This window comes from Chanodichthys erythropterus, chromosome 10 (genome assembly GCF_024489055.1).
Source record: "Chanodichthys erythropterus isolate Z2021 chromosome 10, ASM2448905v1, whole genome shotgun sequence".
In the NCBI taxonomy this organism is placed as follows: Eukaryota; Metazoa; Chordata; class Actinopteri; order Cypriniformes; family Xenocyprididae; genus Chanodichthys; species Chanodichthys erythropterus.
The window spans coordinates 48,319,448-48,331,846 of record NC_090230.1 but is presented as its reverse complement, the minus strand read 5'-3'; the positions used below and the strand labels follow the sequence as shown (position 1 = coordinate 48,331,846).

Genomic DNA, 12,399 nt, shown 5'->3' with positions numbered 1-12,399 from the left:
ACTAGAATACTTTTTGTGCACAAAAACAAAACAAAAATATATTCAACAGTCTCTTATCTTCCCTGTCATTATCCTTACTTTGTTTACATCCAGCTCCTCTAGGTTCTACATCAGAACGCTGACTCATTATTGGCCGGCTCCCGCGTCAGCATCACACGCACGCGTCATGCTGCTCACATTATCAGCTTTGGCCAATACTGAGCCGGACGATTCAGACGTAAACACAGAAGCCTTCACTGTGCTTACTGTGGCAACTATGTAAAGGCAAGTCAACGCTGATGGGTTGGCTCACTTTGGCAATGTCTGGGTCCAAAGTTGCCCTGACACACCAAACCGACAGCAGACGGCCAAGTAGCATGTCCGTTCTGCGTCTGCGTAAGATGAAATGCCTTTCCGTACCAGCAGGTGGCAGTAGTTGTACAGCCAGTCAGAATGATCAGATGGCCCGACAGACCGATGAGCTCCGACGCTAATTCAACATGTCGAATCGGCCAAAAAAAGCCAACAAGGACCAACTTCAGCCGACGGTGCGGAACACACTGAGAAAACTCAGTCAGCCGACGAACAAAAACTGCCCGACGGCCAACCGTCGGCTTGGTGTGTTCCGGCCTAGGCCGTATGTCCACCAAAGCGTTTTTTCCAGCTGCTAGCGTACTTTTTCAGTTGTTTTCAATGGGAACGCCGCATTTTTTAAACGCCAGGTGTTTTTCACGCTCAAGCGCTGAGAGCTGGGCATTTTTAACTGGTTGCCTTGAGTTGAAGAATGCTCAACTTTGAGTAAAACGCTGCACTCATCACTGTCACTTTTTAGCCAGCCGTCCAATCAGAGTGGAGGAGGGGCGGGACAAATACAACTCTGACCAACTGTCACACTCTTGCTGTACAACGACATCAACAAACAGAAACAAAATGGATGACAAATTAATATTGCTGGTCTCCGAACATACATAGCAAGTAATTCCACATTGTGTGAACATTTTTAGTCTGAAACAAATTACCTGCAAAATCAATTTTAAGTAACAGTGACGCGGATATTCCGTATCATAGCAACAAAGCGTCTCAACGGAAAAAAACGCTGCAGAAGCGCTCTCAAGCGTTCACAGATAGGCGTTTTAAGCAGAGCGTCTAGCGTTTTCAGCTTGCTAAAAACGCTCTGGTGGATGCACGGCCTTAGGATAATGACAGGGAAGAGAAGAGATTGTTGAATAAAGTTGTTATTTTTGTTTTGTTTTTGCGCACAAAAAGTATTCTTGTCGCTTCATAAAATTAAGGTTGAACCGCTGCAGTCACGTTGACGGTTTTAACAATGTCTTAACGTTTTAACAATGTCTTTCTGGATCTTGAAAGTGTTAGTTAAATTGCTGTCTATGGACGAGTCATTCACCTCTCGGATTTCATCAAAAATATCTAAAATTTGTCTTCTGAAGGTGAACGAAGGTTTTACGAGTGTGGAATGACATGAGGGTGAGTAATTAATGACAGAATTTTCATTGTGTGATTATAAATAGAGAAGATCATATTGTGGTTTTTTTTTTTTTTTTTTTTTTTTTTTTCACCATGTTTGCATGATATCATACTCCCACTTCTTGGTAAAATAGGGTTTGATCATTTGCATCTGTTCCCTGTTAAGCACACAAACTTGATAGTGGGTAATTTGGTTCAAGGTTTTTTAAATGGTGAAAAATACTTCCAGAACCAGGCTGCTGTTTATTCTATACTGTCAGCCTCACAGTCAGCTTTTGCTGATGCCATTGTTGTAGATGCTGAACTCCAAAGGTCCGGTGAATTCTCCTCATATATATGTGATTAGTATACCCTCAGCTCACTTAGACAAAGAATACAGTCCCCAAAGCGCATTTTTTCCTCAAACTCTCTCTCTATCCCTCTTTCTCTGCCGAGCTGGATTTGAGATGTGAATGAACTTCACCCGGTCCGTCCCTTTCCTTTTTAACTCGTTATTGTGCTTGTCGTGGCCTTTGACCCGGGCACTGTGTGGAATGTGTGTGAGGGGTTTAGAGCAGCCGAGAGGCGGTGCGGGTCAGGGAATAGGGGGTCGCTTTTTGTTATTTCTCTTCACAAAACAAAGCCTTGTGGCCCACAGACAAAAAGATACAGGGAAGACTGTGCACAGAGCCAGTGAACCATGGCCGTGTGTGCGTGTGTGTGTGTGTGTGTGACAGTGAAAGAGAACATTTGTTTTTGAAAGAGGGAGTTTGTGGCAGAAAGAGCAGGGATTTATGAAGGTAATAGTTGTGCATGTTTAGATTTGGAGGAGTGTAGAGAGGCTTTTGGAGGTGAAGAAACTGTTAATGACCAATGAACTTGCATAACTCTCTCTTCGCACACATAAAAACACAGACTCTGACTTCCTTAGTGTCTCACGCCCCGTGTTTTCTGAAGCCTGAGTAGGAACGTAAACTTAGGATTATAAAATGTCACTGAGGGCAGCTGAAGTTGAAAAGTGGATTAGGATTTAAATGTAGATCTGGTTAAAGGGTTAGTTCACCCAGAAATGAAAACTATCACTTATCATCATTCCAAACCCATATAACCTTCTTTCGTTCTCAGAAAACAAAAGGAGATGTTAGGCTGAATGCTTATGATCTTTTCCATCCAATGATAGTGAAAGGGGTGTCAAGCTTCAAATATGACAAAGTTTTTTTCATAAAATTACTAAAATACACAATATATTGGTATTATAACAGTTATTGGTTGATAATATAAATATATATATAGCATTATTTTTGTTAATTGAAAGCTGAGATAAAGCTGAAATTAAATTAAATTAAATTAAATTAAATTAAATTAAATTAAATTAAATTAAATTAAATTAAATTAAATTAAATTAAATTAAAAATATATGAATATGAGATTAAAAACAAAAAAATCAACAAACATTAGAAATGGTGTCTTGGCAACTACTGAAATAAATTTGAAGTAATAAAATTACTGAAATTTAAAACTGAAATAATTATAAATTAAAGCAAAATAAAAATATTTAAAAATACATTTTAAAATGACAAAAAAAATTACTAAAACTAAATTGACAAGAAGACGAGACTTTTTCAGCTAATAACAACTTTAATTTTGATCTGTTCATCACACAATATATCATATTGCTTCAAAAGACTGAACATGAATGTATCATGAAATGCTTTTATTATGCTTTTTTCTCCTTTTTTGGACACAACTTTTGACAGCATACGTACGTACATGTACCTGCAGTATGTTTCTGCTAGTTTGTGCCACAGACTAAAAAAATGTAAAAGTTATATTGCAATTTTTTTTTCTCTCTCACACAATTCTGACTTTTCAGAATTACGAGAAATAAAGTCTGAAATTGCGAGATATAAATTCGGACTTTTTTTTTTTTAATTGCGAGTTTATATCCCCCAATTTTGACTATTTTCTTGCTGCTTTTCTCAGAATTGTGATCTATAAACTTGCAAGTTATAAAGTCCAATTCTGAAGAAAAAATCTCAAAATTCTTACATTTTCTTAGAATTGCAAGTTTATCTCATAATTTTGACTTCATAACATGCAATTGCAAGTTTATATCGTGGAATTCTGAGGAAAAAAAGTCAGAATTGCGAGATATAAACTCGCAATTGTGAGAAAAGGTCAGAATTGAGAGATAAGTTACAATTACATTTTTTATTTTTTATTCAGTGGCAGAAACAAGCTTCCAAGTATGTCCTAACGCCCAGTGCCTAACATCTCATTATATGTTCAAAGAAACAAAGCAGCTAATTTTGGTATGGATTGTTATGATGATGAGTAACTGATGATAGAATTAAAGTTTTTGGTGGTTTGCAATGTGGCACAAACAGCAATGGCACACTAGGGCAGATACCCTAAACACACGGACCCTTCCCCACCCCGCAAAAGAGATGGTGGTGTAACTCAAACCTCTAGACATTCATTGGACACATAGACTCGCATATTTGCTGACTCTTGAATCTGAGCTGTTCAAAGGAACCCCAGCTGTCATTGACTGACTTCAGAGTTCCACACACACACACACTTTCTCTTTCCCTCATTTCTTTCTTTCATTCTCTCGAAAAGGTCAGTGTTTCCCATAAGCACAGAGTACCAATCATGCCCTGTGTGACATTAACCCTGTTTGCATGTATTATTGGTCTAGGCTGAATGTCCCTCTGGAGTTCCCTATCTCTGTGTTGTCTCTTGTGTCTCTGTTTCCCCTGTCTTTCTGCAGTCTGCCGTCTCCTCAACATGCCCTGCGTCTGTTTTCGCAGTCTTTTTTGAAGTTCTTGCCTCTCTGTAGTGTGTTCATCACCTCCACATATATAGTGCAGCTATTTCTTATTTAAGGTTTGAGAGGTGCTATATTGTGAAGTCTCACCCGTGACTACATTCCCAATGTGTCTTGTGCATGAGTTCGTCCTTTTTAGACAACAAACCAAATTTTCACTATATTACTCTCAGTGATTGCACACATGAACACGACGACTGATGCCTAAAAAATAATAATTTTAGAGCTTTTTCCACTGTAAAACATTTTAATCTTGGAGAAATTCATTGTCCCTATAGGGCTGTTTTGGCAATGCATCTGACGTTTGTTGATATTTTGTTTTCCATACCTTGTAAACATTTAGTTTTCTGTGATTTATTTAACTTTTTGGTTACAAATTCTGCTGATTTGAATGTATCACCTAGGTAAATTATTTAGTAGTTGACTAACATTTATGAGGATTTGTTGAAATAGTCTTGAAAGCATCAATTAGAAAAACACAGCATGTCATCCTCCAGCAAAAGTGTGTTTTTAGAGCTTTTTTTACACACTTATTCCATTTTATTGCACTTAAAAAAAAAATCTGCCACATATAAAAATACATTCCTAAAAAAACTAAATAGGTCGATTTACATTGACTTTAATGTTTTTTTCTGTAAGACCATGTAAGTGGTTTAGATATTTCATTACTCTATTTATGAGTTATTTCAGTTTCATTTGGAGGCTTTATAGTATGAGGTCTTTAAAGAATAACTGCTTCAATAGAGAATCATCACAGTGGGATATAGCTGAATGTTTTATTTGTAATCTTTTTACAGTTATCCATTTTCAGTAAATGATGCGAGCTGGAATGATGTGCTGCTGTTCTTTGAGCAGAAGTGTTATGTCAGGTTAGCTTCTGTTCCCCACTGAATCCGGTTTGATGTTGCTGCTTCAGTAGTTTGTCCAAATGCATTTATATCTCTCGACTTGCGTGAGTGTTGCGTGTGTGTGTGTGGTGGACTAATGATTTCTGCTCATGGATCTGTGTTTGTAGTGTGTGTATACATGTCTGTGTGAATTTGTCTTTGTATGTCTGAGTACTCTCTCTCTGTCTCTCGCCTGTCGCTCTCTCATTAACACTGTGTATTTTATTTTGAGGATGAGGTAAACACATCCTGTGTGTGTGATTGTGTCTCTTTCCACATTAGGAGCATAGGGGAAATTGTGGGCCAGATGAATGGACCTGGGAATTTGGAGAGTGTAAAGGTAAATATTTACACATCAGACAATCAGCAGTGCATGAATCCCAAGAAAGTTTACTTGTGCTAGAGGTCTTGTGTGTTTGTGTATGTTTATGCCAGCTTGGTGTAGGCGATTGTGTGAGAGTGTGTGTGGCATGGATGCTCTGTTTTGTCTTTGCATCCAGTGCTCACCAGCTGCCATTAGTATTTAATATTTAAGTCTCTCTCTCTCTCTCTCTCTCTCTCTCTCTCTCTGGGTGTGTGTGTGTGTGTGTGTGTGTGTGTGTGTGTGTGTGTGTGTGTGGTGGTGGTTCTGGTTTGGAACTTTGCCCTACATTTAATACTAACCCAGTTCAGTCAGCTGGAGTGTGTTTCTCTCCCCCGGCACATCAGCAGAATTAGCCAAATTTACCCAACTACTCTCAGCTCCCTCTAAACTGTGTCAGTTGAAGGGCAGACATGCCTTCATAAAAACACACACGTTGGGTTTCTATCTATCTATCTATCTATCTATCTATCTATCTATCTATCTATCTATCTATCTATCTATCTATCTATCTATCTATCTATCTATCTATCTATCTATCTATCTATCATTCTGTCTATCTGTCTGTCTGTCTATCTGTCTGTCTGTCTGTTTGTCTATCATTCTGTCTATCTGACTATCTATCTATCTATCTATCTATCTATCTATCTATCTATGTATCATTCTGTCTATCATTCTGTCTATCTGTCTGTCTGTCCGTCTGTCCATCTAGCTGTGTCTATCTATCTATCTATCTATCTATCTATCTATCTATCTATCTATCTATCTATCTATCTATCTATCTATGTATCATTCTGTCTATCATTCTGTCTATCATTCTGTCTATCTGTCTGTCTATCTGTCTGTCTATCTGTCTGTCTGTCTGTCTGTTTGTCTATCATTCTGTCTATCTGACTATCTATCTATCTATCTATCTATCTATGTATCATTCTGTCTATCATTCTGTCTGTCTGTCCGTCTGTCCATCTAGCTGTCTGTCTATCATTTTGTCTATCTATCTATCTATCTATCTATCTATCTATCTATCTATCTATCTATCTATCTATCTATCTATCTATCTATCTATCTATCTATCTATCTATCTATCTATCTATCTATCTATCTGTCTGTCTGTCTGTCTGTCTGTCTGTCTGTCCGTCCATCTAGCTGTCTATCATTTTGTCTATCTATCTATCTATCTATCTATCTATCTATCTATCTATCTATCTATCTATCTATCTATCTATCTATCTATCTATCTATCTATCTATCTATCTATCTATCTATCTATCTATCTATCTATCTATCACTCTGTATGTCTGTCTGTCCGTCCATCCATCCATCTAGCTGTCTGTCTAGCTGTCTATCATTTTATCTATCTATCTATCTATCTATCTATCTATCTGTCTGTCTGTCTGTCTGTCTGTCTGTCTGTCTGTCGTCTGTCTGTCGTCTGTTTGTCTATCATTCTGTCTATCATTCTGTCTATCTATCTATCTATCTATCTATCTATCTATCTATCTATCTATCTATCTATCTATCTATCTATCTATCTATCTATCTATCTATCTATCTATCTATCTATCTATCTATCTGTCTGTCTGTCTGTCTATCTATCATTCTGTCTGTCTGTCTGTCCGTCCATCCACCTAGCTGTCTGTCTAGCTGTCTATCATTTTGTCTGTCTGTCTATCAATTCAATTCAATTCAGTTCAATTCAAAATTGCTTTATTGGCATGACTGTAAATCATACAATATTGCCAAAGCATACATAAAACAATAATAAAAACATCTGTATAATAGAAGAAAATAATATAAAATATTATAATGCTATCAAATATTATAAAATAACTTAAACTTAAATTAATAGAACACAATAACATAATAGAACATGTCTGAACATTTGGTACCACAGTGGTTAAACAAATACACACACATACGGAGGGTCACTGTGGTGGACAGTAGGGAAACACACTGAGGTCAGAGACTGTACTCACTGAGCCTGTACTTGGTCAGGATCCGTCTCTGCTTTGTGTCTTTGACACTTTGGAGATATTTTTCTGATTCATAATTTGATTTTAGAGTTCGATAGAATTGTAATTTACTTTGTGTTTTAGTTTCCTCATCCCAATGTTCCAGATATGTATTTTTAGATTGTTTGAAGATTTGGTTTATTTTGATGTTTGGAGAAGCAGTGCTGGTCTGAGACTGGTTAGTGTTAGTAGAGTTAGTCAGGTTAGTAAGTCTCAGAACCAGCTGACTGAGGGGACTCTTTTCGGAGTTCAGTTCTTGGGTTTGTAATGCTTTAAAATGTAGCGATTCTGTGGGACTTGATTTTAGATTCATCCAGAATTTGAGGGATCTTTTTTGCATATTAATAATCAATGGGAATCGGCCTAATTCTGCTCTACATGCATTGTTGGGTGTTCTTCTTTGTAATTTTAGGATCATTTTGCAGAATTCTGTGTGTAGGGCTTCTGTTGGATGTCTGTCCCATCTAGTGTAGCTCTGATCACTGGGTGGACCCCAAACCTCACTTCCATACAGCGCAATGGGCTGAATCACAATATCAAAGATTTTACACCAGATTGGAATTGGTAAATCAATGTTTTGGAATTTTTCTTGATGGTGTATAGAGCTCTTCGAGCTTTATCTTTGAGAGCATTCACTGCCATACTGAAACTCCCCGATGCAGTGATGATCAGACCGAGGTAAGTGTACTGCATCGTGTGTTCTAGGGCGGTGCTGCCTAGACTGAACTGGTATCTGTGTTCCTGACATCTGGGCTTTTTCTGGAAGACCATAACGTTGGTCTTCTTGAGGTTCACTGCCAGGGCCCAGTTCTGGCAGTAGTCGTTCAGCAGGTCCAGGTGCTGCTGTAGTCCCTGCGCAGTGGGTGACAGCAGCACCAGATCATCTGCGTAGAGTGAGTCCGGGAGCTGTAGACCGTTCCAGCTGTTGGACTCAGGCTACAGCCCTGCCGCACTCCTGTCTTCTGGGTGAAGAATTCTGTATGTTTGTTGCCAATTCGTATTGCACATTTGTTGTTCAAATACATTGATTTAATAATGTCGTAAGCTTTACCCCCTACACCGCTTTGTAAAAGTTTGTAATATAATCCGTCGTGCCAAATAGAATCAAATGCTTTTTTTGAAATCGAAAAAGCATGCAAATATTTTTCCGTTTTTGGTCTGTTTTACGTGTTTATTGATTAGGGTGTAAATGTGGTCAGTTGTTCTGTGATTTGGAAGGAAGCCAATCTGAATCGGACTCAGGACATTGTGTTCGGTAAGGAAGTTTACAATTCTATTGTTTAAGATACTGCTAAATAACTTCCCCAGATTACTGCTCACACAAATGCCTCTGAAATGATTAGGGTCCAATTTATTCCCACTCTTCTGAATTGGGATAATAAGTCCTTGGATGTCAGGAAAACTGCCTGAACTAAGTACCAAGCTCAGGTGTGCTGTGTTTCAGCATTTCACCCAGAATGCTGTCAGCACCACAAGATTTCTTACATTTTTGGCTTTTGAGTTTATTTGTTAATTCTTCATGTGTAATTGGGAAGTCGAGTGGATTTTGATTATTTTTAATTGTGTCTTCATGAATTTGTAGATTTTGGTTGATCAGATTATAATTGTCATTGAGTTGTTTTGGTGGGATTTGTTTATATAAATTTTCAAAATGTTTTGATTTTCTCCATCTTGTATTGGTAGGTCTTGTGGTTTTATTGTGCTCAGAGTATTCCACATATCCCAGAACTGATTCTGATTTATTGAATTTTCTATTTCCTGTAAACCTTTGGTCAGATGGTGTTGCTTTTTCACTCTAACTGTGTCTTTGTATTGTTTTTAGTTTTGAACAGTATTCAGTTCTGATGTCTGTGTTGTTTGGTTCTTTATGTTTCAGATTTGATCATTTTCTAAGTTGTTTCCTTAATGTTTTGCAGTCTTAGTCAAACCATTTGTCATCTTTTGGGGTATTTTTAGTATATTTGTTGCCTTTCTTTTTCAATTTATTTCTATGTGCTGCTTTTTGAAATATGTCATTGATTTCATTTGTAGCCAAGTTAACACCATCTTTAGTTGTTTCAAATTTCTTATTAATTAATGTATTTATTCAATTATTTAGTTCTTCTGAATTGAGGGCTTGGATAAATTTGTCTGGGCTGTCTGGAGCCCATTTGTATCTCTGCTGGACCTGATACATTTTGCATGTTTCCAGCCTGTTTTGTTCTGGTGTGTGATGAGTTTTGATATAGATGTTAGTTTGGTTATGGTCAGAGAGTGGAGTTTGCTGTTTGACAGTAAATGCACTGTGGAAGGGTCCATGTCAGTGATGGCATAGTCAACTACACTAGCTCCAAGACCTGAACAACACGTGAACCTCCCTAAAGAGTCCCCTCTGATCCTGCCGTTAAGAATGTACAGGCCCGAGGCTCGGCAGAGCTGCACTAACTCTCTACCGTTTTATTTACAGTTTGGTCAAGGCTGTTTCTTGCAGGGAGATTTTTTGTGAGGCTCAGGGGTTTTTGGCCAAAGACATATTCATTGCCCTTTGGATCTATGTTATCAGGTTCAGATCCTGTTCCACTCTTCAGGTGTTGGCCAGCAGCCATATCACCCTGTAGCCCAAGACCGGTTGCCCACTGAAGCTAAGCAGGGCTGAGCCTGGTTAGTACCTGGATGGGAGACCTCCTGGGAAAACCAGGTAGCTGCTGGAAGAGGTGTTAGTGAGGCCAGCAGGGGGTGCTCACCCTGTGGTCTGTGTGGGTCCTAACAAGCACCGTCCTTCGGATGAGACGTTAAACCGAGGTCCTGACTCCCTGTGGTCATTAAAAAAAAATCCCATGGCACTTCTCGTAAAGAGTAGGGGTGTAACCCCGGTGTCCTGGCCAAATTCCCTCCATGGGCCCTTACCAATCACGGCCTCCTAATAATCCCCATCCATTGAATTGGCTCTTTCACTCTCTCTCCTCTCCACCTTCAGCTGGTGTGTGGTGAGCGCACTGTCGCCGTTGTACTGTGGCTGCGGTCGCATCATCCAAGTGGATGCTGCACACTGGTGGTGGATGAGGAGAGACCCCTGATATGATTGTAAAGCGCTTTGGGTGTACAGTAGTACATATGAAAGCGCTATATAAATGCCTCATTCATTCATTCATTCATTCTTGCATTGAAGTCTCCACACAGCAGCACATTTCCCTGGGCCTGGAAATGGCTGATTTCTGTGTGGAGGTTGCTCAGATATTCCTCATCATAGTAAGGGGATTCTTCTGGAGGAATGTAGATGGCACAGATATATGTATCGGTAGTTAAAATGCCAACTTGTTTGTTTATTTTTAACCAGCAATGAAATTTTCCAACTGTAGTAACAGAAATGTGTTTGGCCAGATCCTCCCTGTACCACACCAGAATTCCTCCCGAGTCTCGTCCACGATGGGCTGTACTTAAAGCACATAATTTCTATACCAGGTTTCAGTGAGAATGACAATATCTGCATCTTTGATATTTTTCAGAAATTCAGGGTCTATGCTTTTAGAACCAAATATTGAAGAATAAAGACCCTGACTTTTTTTCTTTGGTTTCTTCTTCCTGATGGGGGCTTGATGGCCAGCAGGTGGACGTGAAGTTGGTGACCGCAGGTTTACAGGTGTGTAGTGAGCCATAGGTGGATGAGGTGGGATGCTTGTCCAGCTGACGTCTTTCCTCACCGGGGTCGGAGGGGTGTGTCTGGGCATGTAGGGGTGGATGGGTCGGTACTGTTCTGGAGTTGGTAATAGGTGTCTTGGTGATGTTGGGCTGCATCTTTTAAGGTTTTTGCAAAAACACGCACTGCGTCTTTGTGTAGATGGAGTCCATCATACAGGTGTTGGAGGCCGATGTGGTGGTGGTGGACCAGGTGCACGTTTGGGAGTGCAGAACATCTGCGGGAAATTTCAGCATTGATGCTGTAGATGATGTGTGGTGGTGTGTCACGTCGTTGAAGAAGTTTGGAGATGATGATTCGGGACTCTGGAATTTTTTTGCTGGCAATTTCTGCCATTTTCCTGACAGCATCAGCAGTGTTGTTGCGCAGCTAGTGGAGGTCATTAGTCCCGGTGTGGATTATAACACATGAGGGATGTCCTGTGAAGTGTCTGATGATCTGCTGGGCGTGTCCTGTTGTGCTGCATCGCTTTGCAGTGACTTTCTGATGTGGGAAGAGTTTCTGTGTTTTTCTCAGATAGTTTCTGTGTTTTTCTTTTCTATCTATCTATCTATCTATCTATCTATCTATCTATCTATCTATCTATCTATCTATCTATCTATCTATCTATCTATCTATCTATCTATCTATCTATCTATCTATCTATCCATCTAGCTGTCTATCTAGCTGCCTATCTAGCTGCCTATCATTCTGTCTGTCTGTCTATCTGTCTGTCTGACTATCTATCTGTCCATCCATCTATCTATCTATCTATCTATCTATCTATCTATCTATCTATCTATCTATCTATCTATCTATCTATCTATCTATCTATCTATCTGTCTGTCTGTCTGTCTGTCTGTCTGTCTGTCTGTCCGTCCATCTAGCTTTCTGTCCTGCTGTCTATCATTTTGTCTATCTATCTATCTATCTATCTATCTATCTATCTATCTATCTATCTATCTATCTATCTATCTATCTATCTATCTATCTATCTATCTATCTATCTATCTATCCATCTAGCTGTCTATCTAGCTGCCTATCTAGCTGCCTATCATTCTGTCTGTCTGTCTATCTGTCTGTCTGTCTATCTATCTGTCCATCCATCTAGCTGCCTATCATTTTGTTTATCTATCTATCTATCTATCTATCTATCTATCTATCTATCTATCTATCTATCTATCTATCTATCTATCTATCTATCTGTCTGT

The 12,399-nt window shown here is 39.0% G+C and overlaps 1 pseudogene; it reads left to right on the top strand.

Moving 5' to 3' along the window:
* The first annotated feature begins 10,106 nt into the window (after positions 1-10,106).
* On the top strand, positions 10,107-10,223 carry LOC137029759 (5S ribosomal RNA; annotated as a pseudogene).
* The last annotated feature ends 2,176 nt before the right edge of the window (positions 10,224-12,399 follow it).